The sequence below is a fragment of the Eulemur rufifrons genome, chromosome 28 (genome assembly GCF_041146395.1).
Source record: "Eulemur rufifrons isolate Redbay chromosome 28, OSU_ERuf_1, whole genome shotgun sequence".
Taxonomy (NCBI): Eukaryota; Metazoa; Chordata; class Mammalia; order Primates; family Lemuridae; genus Eulemur; species Eulemur rufifrons.
Genome location: NC_091010.1, coordinates 50146358 through 50160239, shown reverse-complemented (window position 1 = coordinate 50160239; position 13882 = coordinate 50146358). Strand labels below are relative to the sequence as shown.

The 13882-nt window shown below is 33.9% G+C and overlaps 1 protein-coding gene across 2 annotated transcripts in view; it reads right to left on the bottom strand.

Moving 5' to 3' along the window:
- SLK (STE20 like kinase) overlaps positions 1–13882 on the bottom strand; it is a 58582-nt gene that overhangs the window by 43297 nt on the left and 1403 nt on the right. The window lies entirely within an intron of this gene.

Below are 13882 nucleotides of genomic sequence, written 5' to 3'. Positions count from 1 at the left end.
TTTGAGGTTGCTGTGAGCTAGACTGACGCCACGGCACTCACTCTAGCCCGGGCAACAGAGTGAGACTCTGTCTCAAAAAAAAAAAATAAATAAATAAACTACGACAACGCTTTATCATCTAGAATTTTTGTTATATCCTGAGAGGGTTCTTTTGCACATATTTAAACACAAATTGTTATTTATACCTATTATTCTTGTGCATACATAAAAAATCAAATACTTCATATTTAAGTTTGACTATTCTGAATCATTTTTTGACTCTGAGTTATGTAATGTCTGTGTTTTTCCATAGGATACCACCCACTGGCCATTAGAAATTTGGTGATACAACATTTCTTAAGTGTCTCCAAGATTTTCTTTGAATGCAACAAACTCAAATTTTGCAAGTTATACTGATACTCTCTTGATCTCATGACAGGTGCTAAAATAAGATTTTTAGATAACAACCAGGACTCACACTCTTTCTTCAAAAGGCCCTTAAATAGTTTATTGATTGAAATATCAAGGGGTTAATAACTGTATGACACAAAGAATACAACTAAGTTCACGACGCACAAGCAATGATACATACATCATGACTTCTACCTGGTCATGGCTTCTACCTGACCAAAAACAATTATAATAAGATGGCATTGATCAAAAAAAGACACATCCCAATTTCCCAATTTCAAAGATGTCTGAAAAAAAAATATATCACGTCATAATTGGTGAAACATAGTATTAAGTTTGTCTTCCTAAGAAAGATACTACAGTTGAACCAATAATAATTAGAACTTGCCTTCCCCTGAAGCAGAAAAAATAAGCTAGTGAGAGACTGACCCTTCTTCCATCATTTTAAATGTTAACAGTTTGGGAACAAAGAGATCAGAGGGAACCTGTCCTTAGAGAGGAATACAGCAAAATATGAGCCCCGGTAAAAGACCAAGAATACTGGGGGTGAAGTTAAAAAAATCATCCTGCTTCTACATGCTTCTACTGATGTCCTGAGAGATTTTAAAGATGTGTCTTCTATACTTGTGAATGTTATAGCATGAAGGGAGAACAATAACCAATACTATTAATAGATAATCTCTAAAGTTCCTCACAGTAACAAATTCTGCCATTCCATTTGCCCTGAATATAATGATTAAACCAAAAGTGGTATCATTTGGTTTAAAATAATAAATAAAAGTTACATTAGAAAGTATATTAACTCAAATTATTGCTTGGAAATAACGACTATCCATCAGGATCTGGTTCTAAAGAACTCTAAAAAAATCAAAACTGAAATAAACATTGATAAGTATGTGACACTGTTCTTTAAAAAAATGTAACAGGCAAATAAATACAAATGACATAAAGGATACACTAAGTTCATGATGATATTTTATTTAAAAATAAAAGGGCTCATCTACCTAATATCTAAAAGCATGAAAATCCTTCACATAAGGGCCTAATGAAATAACTAAATGTTAATAAAAACAAGAATGGAATAATATCCAGATCTTAATTTAAAAATATAACTTCTGTTAATAAAAAGTTTTCAAAGATCAGTTATGATCACTTAAAGTCACCATGTTTTTATTTTCATGAATCATCAGTGGAGCTTGGCTACTTTACATAAACAAACAGGGGGCTGCTGGGAAAAATAATTTATCTGATTTTTCTGTACTGGCTTCTGTTCTAAATGAAGTAGGGTGAAAATTACACCCTCTTACATTAATCTTATTCTAACAGAAGTTATTTCCTAGGTGGTGAGAACAAGAGTAATTTTTTAAAACTTCACTTATTTTCTTTCTACATTTCTACACTTTCTAAGACTATATAATATTTTTATAATTAAGACTATATTTTGATGAAATTCTCAGCTGGAAATTGAAAGACCAGCACAGAAAACAGAGATGATTTCGGTCCCACAGAGGTGTCAGTCAAAAGGAGAAGGCAAAAAAAGAATATAAAAGGAATCTAAGAAACAAAGAATAAAAAGAGATGAATTCAATCATTTTAATAATCACTAAGATTGCTTCTATCGATTTGGACTATTTGATCACAAAATTAAGAGGTAAAAGGTATTCTTCCCCCAAGACAAGAGATAAGACCCTGATTGTCCAGTGTATAAGAACATTTGACTATAACAAAATACAAAAACTAAACAACCCAAATCACTATTCATGAACATCTACTACATGCAAGGCACTGGTAAGAGTTGTGGAAAACACAAAGACAAACAACACTTCAGTGAAATCTGTTCTAGAAAAAGAAATACAATACAGTCATCCCCCCTTATCCATGAAGATAAAGTTTAATTTATAAATTAGGCTCAGTAAGAGATTAACAACAATAATAAAATAGAACAATTACAATAATATGCTACAATAAAAGTTACATGAATGTGCTCTCTCTATATATATCCTAAAATATCTTATTGAACTGTACTCACCTATTTCCAGACCATGGGTAACTGAAACCACGAAAAGGGAAACCTCGAATAAGAGGAAACTACTGCATACAAATCTTGAACAAGAGTTGATCTACTAAAATCTATTCATTCTCCCAACAAATACTTACTGAGTGCGTTCTGTATGTCAGACACTGTTCCAGAGACTGACAGTGTACAAAATATACAAAATCTGTCCGTCCTCACGGTACTTACTATAATTGTGGGGAGTGGACAGTCAACAGATAAACAAATAAATAGTCTATCAATGATTAGTACTGTGGGGGGAATAAGTAAAGTAATAAGAAAGATGAGGAAATGGGGGAGATGGGAACACACAGGCAAGAGTTTGCAATTTAAGTAGGGTTGTTAAGTTAGGCCTAACTGAGGTGACATTTGAATATATCAATATCAATAAAATTCAATGATCCCTTTAATGTTTTTTAAGCTATTTAAATTGGAAATTTTAGTATTTTGCAAAGAAATAGGGTAAAAAAAATCTCAAATTATTTCAAGTATGTTATTCTATATAATAGTATCCATTACGTTATTAGAAGATATTATTCAATCACTGTGTCAGGCACTATTCTCTCCACTGTCCATTAAGTAACTTATTTAATCCTTTTAACAGTTGTCCAGCCAGGAGGAAAATCACATTGATTATTTTAATAGAGAAAATTTAATATAAATTATGGCTAACTCTGTTGTTAACTAGGTAACTAAAAAGATAAAAAGAAAACACACAGGATCATGGAGGTAACAACTGCAGGAAAAATCCACCACCCCTAGGACTAGGGGAGCCAAAGGAAGAGATTGGAATTATTAAAACTCAGAAGCTTGAAGGAAGAGTTCTACATAGCTGAAACTCAGACCCCTGAGGAGAGAGTGCTGCTCAGCTGGTGCTATTGTCTCTGAACTCGCAAGAGGGGTCCAGTGAGACTAGGACCCAAACTTTTGAGAAAGAGGGTACCAGCCAACTGGTATTGGTGTTATGAAGGGTTATGATGAGGCTAGTTCTTCTGCATGTTGGAGAAACTACAAATTCGTTTGCTGCTACAGAAACTGCTGTTGCTGCAGTGAAGAACTTCCACAAGGGTGATGGTCATAGTAACAAGAAAATAGGAAACCCACAGGAAACAAAGAGAAAGGTGTAAGTCCTTTCTTCCTCCTTCTCCTTCCAGCCTCCCTCTAGTGCCCTCTACTTGTGAAACTTAAAAGTGAGCAGCTGGCAAGGTAGAAATGTGATTTGCAATCAGCATCACGAAGCGGAGTTCAAAAGGGTGTGTTTGGAGCTGAGAGACAATAGCTTAAGAACTGGCATAATCCTTCTAAAACCTATAAGGATCACAGATGGGATAACTAAAGCACAGAGTAGTATTTCTCTTTGACATAAATAAATGGAAATACATCCCATTTTCATATATTAGAGACTTAAAATTGTCAAGATGTTAACACTACCCAAAGCTATCTACAGATACAATGGAATCTCTATTGAAATCCAATGACAATTTTTTGCAGAAATAGAAAAGCCCATCCTAAAATTTATATGGAATTTCAAGGGACCCCAAATAGCCAAAACAGCCTTGAAAAAGAACAACAAAGCTTGAGGAGTCACATCTTCAGATTTCAAAACTTACTAGAAAGCTACAGTAATCAAAACAGTGCAGACCTTGCATAAAGACAGATACAAACCAATGGAATAGAACAGAAGGACCAGAAATAAACCCTGTCATAAATGGTCTAATGAATTTTGAAAAGGGTGCCAAGACTATTCAACAGGAAAAGGAAAGTCTTTTTAACAAATCATGCTGGTAAAACTGAATATTCACATACAAAAGAATGAAGATGGACCCTTACCTAACACCATATATAAAAATTAATTTTAAATGGACCAAAGACCTAAATGTAAGACCTAAAACTATAAAACTAGTTGAAGAAAACATAGGACAAAAGCTTCATGATACTGGATTATGCAATGATTTCTGGGATATGACAGCAAAGGCACAAGCAACAAAAGAAAATACAGACAAACTAGACATTAAAATGAAAATTTTAAAATTTCGTGCATCAGAAGACAATATTAACAGTAAAAAGGAAACCTACAAAATGAGAGAAAATATTTGCAAGTCATATATCTAATGAGGATTAATATCCAGAATATATAGAGAACTCCGAAAACTCAATTACAAAAAAAAGCAACCAACCCAATTCAAAAATGAGCAAAGGACTTGAATAAGTATTTCTCCAAAGAAGACATCCAAATAGCCAATAAGCATATGAAAAGATGTTCAAGATCACTAATCGTTAAAGAAATACAAATCCAAACTATAAGATATCACCTCACATCCATTAGGGTGGCTACTGTTTAAAAAAAAAAAAAAAGTATAGGCAAGGATGTGGAAAACCTGGAATCCTTCTGTATAGTTGATAGGAATGTAAAATGATAAACTATGAAAATAGTATGGCAGTTCCCCCCAAAATTAAAAATAGATTACTACATGATCCAGCATTTACACTTCTGAGTATATACCCTAAAGAATTGAAAGCAAGTTCTCAAAGAGATATTTATACACAGCAGCATTATTCATAATAGCTAAAACACAGATGCAACATAAGTGTCACCGACGTACAGATAAGCAAAGTGTGTATATCAGCCTTAAAAAGGAAGAAAATTCTGATATACGCTACAACATGGATGAACCTTAAGGACATTATGCTAAATGAAATAAGCCGGTCACAAAATGACAAATACTGCATGATTCCACTTATATGAGGTTCTTAGAGTAGTCAAAATCATAGAGTCAGAAAGTAGAAAGATGATTGCCAGGAACTAAGGGGAAGCAGGAATGAGGAATTTGTGTTTAACGGGCATACAGTTTCAGTTTTACAAGATGAAAAGAGGCATGGAGATAGATGGTGGTGATGGTTGCACAATAGTATGAATGTATTTATTACCAATGAATTATATATTAAAAAATAGTCAAGATGGTAAATTTTATGTGTATTTTACCACAACAAAAAAATTGGAAAAAAAACTTGAAAACAATAAATAAATAAATTTGCACAACCTTCCTAATTTCAAAGAATTGATAATCACTTATTTTGCCCTAATAATTCTTCTAGAAATTTAACCTGAAATAATGTCATAGAAATATATACCATGTGCAATGGACATCGATATATGATGGAGGCATTGGAAAGCAATAAGGATGGTCTTTTTCAGTAAATAGTGCCAAGACAACTGGGTATCTACACAGAAAAAAATGAAACTGGACCCTCACCTCATGCTAAAGGCAACAATCAACACCAGTTTAATTATAGACCTAATGTAGAAGGCAATGCTATAAAACTTTAAGAAAATAATGTAGCAGCAGGCCCAAGCAAGAGCAAGACCCCATCTTTTAAAAAATAATAACAATAATGTAGCAGGACATCTTAACCATCTTGAGTAGGGATGAATTTCTTAAGACAAAAAGCAGTATAACTATGTGGAAAAAAGTTACTAAACTGGACATTAAAATTTTAAATGTCTATACAAAAAAAGGACATCATAAAGAAAATGAAAAGACAAACCAAAAGAGAAAATATGTGCATCATAATAACCAACAAAGGATTAGTAACTAGAATACATAAAGACTCCCATAAATCAATGAGAAAAAGAAATAGAGCCCAAAAGGCTTCAACAAGCACTTCAGAGAACAGGAAATCCAAATGGCCAATAAACATGAAAACGAGCTCAACCTCATTAGTAATCAGGGAAGATACTACTTCACATCTATCAGGGCACAGACTAGAAAAAAGGGGCCAGCAAATCAAAATGTGTTCTAACAGCGCTGGTTTAAAGAAACAAAATTAGATATGCTATGTTAGTTTCCTGGCCATTCTTTATGAAATTTTGGTGGGATATTCTGAAATAAACTGTGTAATATTACTTATCATTGAATGTTAACAAGCCATAACACAGACCCTTACAATTTTAAGTGATTTCATGAATTTCATGCCACATAGTATACCAACTGGAAATAAAGTATATATGCTTTACAAGTAAAAATGAAACAAGATATCTTGATTTCTAGTGTATTTCTTTAAAAGTGAGATACTAAAATAACACCATACAAAAAAAAAATGAAATTTACTAACTCTGCTCACACTTTTTGGGTCATGACAAAGAAGGAAGGAAAGGAGGGAAAGAAAGACAATGGAAGGAAAGGGGGAGGGAAAGAAGGAAAGGAGGAAAGAGGGAGGGAAAGAAGGAAGGATGCATGGATGGATGGACAGACAGAAGGATTCAAATACCTTCCCTTTCTAAAGAAAGCACTCAGATTAACTAATATTTCCGCACTAATTTACAGGAAAAACTGTAAGCTGATAAGGTGGAAAATTGGAAAAATTGACCACCTTATAAAATAAAAGAACAAGAAACAACAAAATATTCTGTTTTTATACTCCATATGTACATTCAGTGTTTATATCCTTACAGATAAAAAACAGGAGGGGAATAAGAAACACAGGGATATAAAGCAACTGTCCTGGTCTTGACATTTTTCTTCTTATAACTTTGAGATGAGATTATCCACTTAAAAACTTCTGAAAATGATTGATCTCTAGGAAAAAAAAAATTATTCACTGAAATTCAGATTAGTATTTTCCATTAAAATTCTTAAATTTCAAATAATTCTTAAAGTTATTAAATCTCAGAATCATTTCAGTTCCCATTTTAGTACCTAAAAGTGACAGATTTTTATAACAAAAATGCAACATTTTATACAGTAACAGCAACAGCATCTTACATTCAAGCAGAAGTATACCTTGGCATAGATTACTGTGGCAAAATAAGAATGAATTGCTTCTGTTACTGAATTGGGAAAAGATTTGCGTAAATTTAAAGAGATTTACAAAACAGAGAAATGGGAATATAGTTTTATGTCACTTATCTGGAAGTCTGTGTCAGCACACAAACAACAACTCTCTGGTGTAAAAAAGAAAACTAAGATGGAAAGTTTAAAAGTTTAAACCTCCGCCAAAAAGTTTAAAAGCTTAAAAGAAAGTTTAAAAGTTAAAAATTCTGCCAGAAAATATATTATAAAATAATTCACTAAAATTGCTAGCACTTTAAATGTTAGATTATTTAAAATTTTTCAGGAAGAATTAATCAACATCATTAGACAAATGAAAGCAACAAGGAATATAAATAATTGCAAAAAAGAAAAACTTTAAGAGAACAGAATGAAAAAGATACAAGAGATGTGAATGGATAAATGGATGATTAGATGGGTAGATGTGTAACAGATCAAATATAACAAAATATAAACAGTAGAATCTAAGTAGTTGATATGTGTATGTTCACTATACAATTTTCTCAACCTTTTTATAGGATTGAAAATTTTCATAAGAATGCTGGGGGGGAAATAAAGAAGAGAATTCAATAAGGTTTAAAACTACAGAAGTAACAATAATTAATAGCTTTCTCACATCCAAACATTAACTGCAAAATATAATGGGAGATTTAGGATATAATGGTGACAAAAAATAATAACGGGAGAAATATCCCATTGAAAATAGCAATTGAAAAGATAAAATTTGAAGGCAAAAATTGAATGAGTTAATGCAGAACTTAAACAGAAAAATATTAAAACTTTAAGACAGAGTGGCCGGGTGTGGTGGCTCACACCTGTAATCTGTAATTCTAGCATTCTGGGAGGCAGAGGCTGGAGGATCACTTGAGCTTAGGGGTTCAAGACCAGCCTGAGCAACATAGCCAGACACCATCTCTACAAAAAAACAAAGAATAAAAATAGAAAAATTATCCAGGCATGGCAGCATCTGTCTGTAGTCCCAGTTACTTGGGAGGCTGAGGCAAGAGGATCACTTAAGCCCAGGAATTTGAGGTTGCATGAGCTTTGATGATGCCACTGTACTCCAGCCAGGTGACAGAGTGTGACTCTGTCTCCCCCCCAAAAAAAAAACAAGAGTGACCTCAAGGTCTCTGGCCTATGCAACCAGTAGATGGAGATGGCAATTACTGAATGAGAACACAGGAGGAAAGAATTTGGGGCTAACATCATGAGCTGAATTAGTTCAGGTTTTGGACTTGCCAGTTTAAGGTATTTGTGAGACATTCAAGAGGAAATCTCTAATAGGCAGCTGGATGTGTGGATGTAGAGTTCAAAAGGGAGGTCTCGGGTAGATACATAAATTGCATTTAGATGGTAACTGAAGCCATGGGAGAGGAGGTATTCTCATAAGAAAAGGAGAAGAGGACCTACACCCAATCCCTGTGGAATCTCAGTATTTGAAAGTCAAAGAGGAAGAGCCAGCAAAGGAGTCTGAGGAACAGACACAGAGGTAGAAGAAAAATCAAGAGTACGGTGACCTAAAAGCCAAAAGATGATCTTTTTAAAGGAAAGAATGGTCAAGTGTCTCAAATGCTCCTGAGAGGTCAAGTAAGATAGAAGTGTCCACTGAATTCAGAGACATGGAGAATCTTAAGAGCATGGCAAGAGCCATGGAGGTAGGGGGTGGGCAGGCTATCAAATAAATAATACAAGAAAATGTCACAGAACTGAAGGACACAGGTACTTGGATTGAAAGGACTAACAAAGGGTCCCCTAAAATGAAAGGAGAAAAAAAAAAAGAGGCCTACATCAAAGTACATTACCACGAACAAGGGATAAAAAGAAAATCCTAAAAGCTATTAAGAGAAAAAGATCACAAAGGATCCAGGAAACAAAATGCCATCACACTTTCAACAGCAATACTTGAAGCCAAAAGACAATGAATGGAACAAAGTCTTCAAAATTCTACCAAATTTTACAACTTAAAAATTCTAAGAAAAACTTATTTTTGAACTATAATTCTATACATTAAGTATGACATTATAATAAAGACATATTCAGACAGGCAAAGTCTTTAAAAATATATTTTCCATGCCTTTCTCAGAAGGCTACAATAGGTAGTAAACAACAAAAACAAGAAGGACATTCCAATAGGAAAAACAAAGTATTTAAGACACGCTTGAAGTAGTTTATGTTCCCAAGACTTCTAGAGAAAAAATTATAACCCATTATTGAGAGATACTAAAAAGACCTAAATATAGAGAAAACATATGCATAGATAGGAAGACTCAATATCCATAGAGAGGTTAATTTTTCCAAAGCTCATTTATAAATTCAATAAAATCTCTCAAAAAAAAAAAAAAAACACAGTAGTTTCTTTGTGAAATTCAACCAAGTTAATTCTAAAATGTATACTGAAGCCCTAAGGGCCAAGAATATACTAGACAATGTTGAAGAAGAAGAACAAGGGGAACCCTAAATCTAGCAGAGATTTGTTTAAATGCTTTCCTAATTAAGACAGTGGGATACTGGTACAGGAATAGACAAATATATCAATGAAAACAATAGAGATTGCAGAAAAAGACATGTGTTATATAGCAGGCCACTGCAGAGCAGTGGGGAAATGTTTCTCCCCCTACTGAATAATTCTAGGGCAACTGGGTATCCACCACATGAGAAAAAAAATGAAATTGGATTCCTACCTTATACCATTTACAAAAATGTATTCTATGTGGATTATAGACCTAACTGTTAAAAACAATAAGGCTTTTAGAATACAGGAGATTATCTTCATGATCACATGTTATGAAAGAATGTCTTAAAACGTCACACAAAAGGCGTTAACTGTAAAGGAAAAAACTGACAAATTGGACTACATTAAAAATCAAGAATTCTGTTCATAAAAAGACACTATAATAAGAATGGAAAGACAAATCAAAGAATGAGAATATACTTGCAATAACTATGAATACCAAATGGTTAAAATCCAAAATACATACATACATATGTATGTATATACATATACATACACAGTCTCTACAAATAAACAAGAAAAAGACATCAATAGAAAAATGAATAATAGGCAGAGTGCACTGGCTCACACCTGTAATCCCCGCACTTTGGGAGGCCAAAGTAATAGATAAGATCACCTGAGGCCAGGATTTGAGACAGGCCTGGGCAACACAGCAGGACTCCATGTCTACAAAAATTAGCTGGACGTGGTAGCACACACCTATAGTCCTAGCTACTCAGAAGAGGAAAGCAGGAGGACTGCCTGAGCCCAAGAGTTGGAGATTGCAGTGAGCTATCATGATGCCACTGCACTCTAGCCCTGTCGAAAGAAAGAAAGAAAGAGAGAGAGAGAGAAAGAAACGAAAAGAAAAGAAAAGAGAAAAGAAAAATGAGCAAGAGACTGGAACACAAAAGAAGAAATCCAAATTACCAACAAAGATATGAAAGAAATTACTTATTCGTAATCTGAGAAAGGTGAATTAAAACCACAGTAAAAAATATAATATACCATCAGATTGTATAACTACCCTATAACCCAAAAATTCCACTCCTGGATTAAGTTTTAGCAAAACTCATGCATATTTGCACCAGCAATATGTGTAACTGCCAAAAACTGGAAATGACTAATATGTCCACTAATAGTACAATGGTAAATAATAATCGGAGATATAATCATATAATGGAATACTATGCCACAATGAAAGCGAACTAACTACAGCTCTAGGCAGTAACAAAGATGAGCCTAACAAACATAATGTTGATTTTGAAAGAGGCAAGAACGAAAGAATACACTCAATATGATTTCATTCATATAAAGTTCAAGTGCATACAAACCTAAATTTACAATGTTTAGGGATACAAACCTAGATAGTAAACTATAAAGAAAAGCGAATAAATGAATAACTTAGGATGGTGGTTTCCTTTAGGGAGAGAGAAAGAACCAAAAACAGAAAGGAAGCAGGAGTAACTCCAGGGTGTTGGCAGAATTCCTCAACCTGATTGTTTTTAATAGGAATTCACATTATTTTTTACTAAATGTACATATGTTTCTGTACTCTCCAATACAAAGATTATGTATTCCACTATTTTTTAAAAAGGCACACACCCATCAGTTGTCATAAAAAAATCATTTCCATACAGCACACAGCAAGGAGTTCAACTTCACCTATTTTGATAGACAAAATAGCTTTCTAAAAATGCAATCCAATTCACAATTTTATGCCTTTTTTTTCTGCTAAAAATAATAGAAATCCAAAAATTAAAAAAATTGTGAAGGTATGACATATCTTCATTTACATGTCAAATACTATTTTTAAAAGAGAAAAGTGGAAGGAACACAACTACATGATGGAAAAATGATTCAAATAAACTAAATACACAACATGATTACCTATAGGTTGAGTATCACAAATCCAGAAATCCAAAATCCCAAATGCTCCAAAATCTGAAACTCTCTGGGTGCTGACACAACACTCAAAGGAAATGCTCACTGGAGCATTTTGGACTTCAGATTTTCAGATGCTCAACCAGTAAATACAACACAAATATTCCAAAATCCGACAAAAAATCTGAAATCCAAAACACTTCCAGTCCCAAGGTTTTTGGATAAGGGATACTCAACCTGTATGTAAAATTTAATCTTTGTAACAGTTACCAATTTCTATAAACAAATGATAGTTAGAATCAAGTTTATAAACAATTTTCTACTACATACCGTTACATACAATGTTAAGGTTTGACAGCTTTTTCCCCCAAATAGAAGGAAGTTTATAAATAAATTCTCAATTTCTAGGGAATCTTGACAAACAAAAACTTTTAGGAAAAAGAGGCCAAAAAAAGATCAGACCAGTTTTAATTTCAAATTTTCTTTTTTTTAAAAAAATCTTACACCCTAGGACTAGGGCAGTGGGAAGTATAGGGTAGTGAAAGGGAAAAGATGCAAAGAACCCATGCAAACTTCATCCTAAAACACAGTCATCAAGCCCTCAGAAATTATCCTTGATATAATTTTATAGTATTCAACTACAAAGAGAAAGCCTCTTATTTTTCAGGAAATTTTCAATTAATGTGTCACCACAGGAAGATATGTAACTTTGTAGCAGGCCTCATGAAATATTAATAATTTAACAGAGCTTTAGTATCTCCACACAATCTGCCTGTGCCAACAGAAACCAAGAAAATGGTTTATAATATTCTTGGTTCCTTTTCCTGTCTCATCCCGTGTTTTGCTTCTATGAGCTCTAAGTGTAACAAGAGTAATTTCTACCATTTACTGAGCTCTTTTTATGTGCCTTATATTTATTTATTATCTCCTTTAGTCCTCACACCTTGAGGAATAGACTTTACTGATGAGAAAAGTCAGGCACAAAACAAATAAGTAACCTGCCCAAGGTCACATGCTGCTATTGAGTGAGGGAGCAGAGATACAGTCCAACTCCAGAGCCAGTACTATTAATACTAAGCTGTTTATATTAGATAAAACAACATATTTACACCATGAAAACTGTCCATAATCACCTATCACCTTCTAACTACAAGATTCTAGATACCTTGAGAATTTATTTTTGCCTTTCCCAGCTATCTGCATACACACAGAACTTTAATGGGTGAAAGAATCCAAACAAACTTTTAGGGAAATCTATGGTTTTACAGCTAACAAAATGGAGGTCCAGACAAGTTAAGCTGGTTTGTGACAGCTAGCACTGAAACACAACTCTTGATCCCCAGGAGTGATCTTCCCACTACACTGAAGCCCTTCTTTCCCCTCATCTTATATAACTCTTGCTAAAACCCACACTCTACCCTCCACACAATTAAGTTTACTTTTCCAACTTTCACAGCATATGACAGGTTCAATAGCATTCACATGTAGGTAAAATATATTCTTTCATTTCAACAAATAAAGAGATAGATGCATTGTGTGCTAACGCAATGGACGAACCCAAATGTATACCATAATTTTGGCCCCTAATTTTATTATAGAAACATAAACACATTAACTGCAATAAATGACAAGTGCTGTAGCAACCAGGTGAACGATGTGTTTTGAAAGCACACAGAAAGGAGTGGATATTTCAGCCTGGGTAAAGAATGAGGACTAGAATTTTGACAAGACGCATTCCAGGCAGGGCAAAGGCTGAAGTGTAATGGTGCTTAGAAAGCAGGAAAATGCTATCATTTCTACCAATGGATGTTAAAGTAAAAAACAGTACTAAATACGGGGTCAGAAGACCTGAGTTCAAGTCTAGGCTGTGACTCGTGTGACTGTGAACAATTTCTGAGTTTCAGTATTCTCATCTGTGAGATGTAGATACTACTACTGACCCTACCTACCTCGTAGGATTTTTGTGGGGGCCAAATTATTTTAAAATACTTAAAAACTGCAACATTCTGTATAAACTTATTTATTTCTGTTTTCACTTCTAGGCAACCCTGTGGGTCCTGCCCCTAAACTGTGTCTCATAAAAACCTCACCCTTCAGGATGAAAATATTCCGATGACATCATTCATATGCTCCTTAGGAGACAGTAAATAGTTAACATTAATGCCGTCAGGTTGAAATGCCAAATCTCTTTCCATTGAAATAAACAAACACGTGTGTGTATGTGCGTGTGTGTGT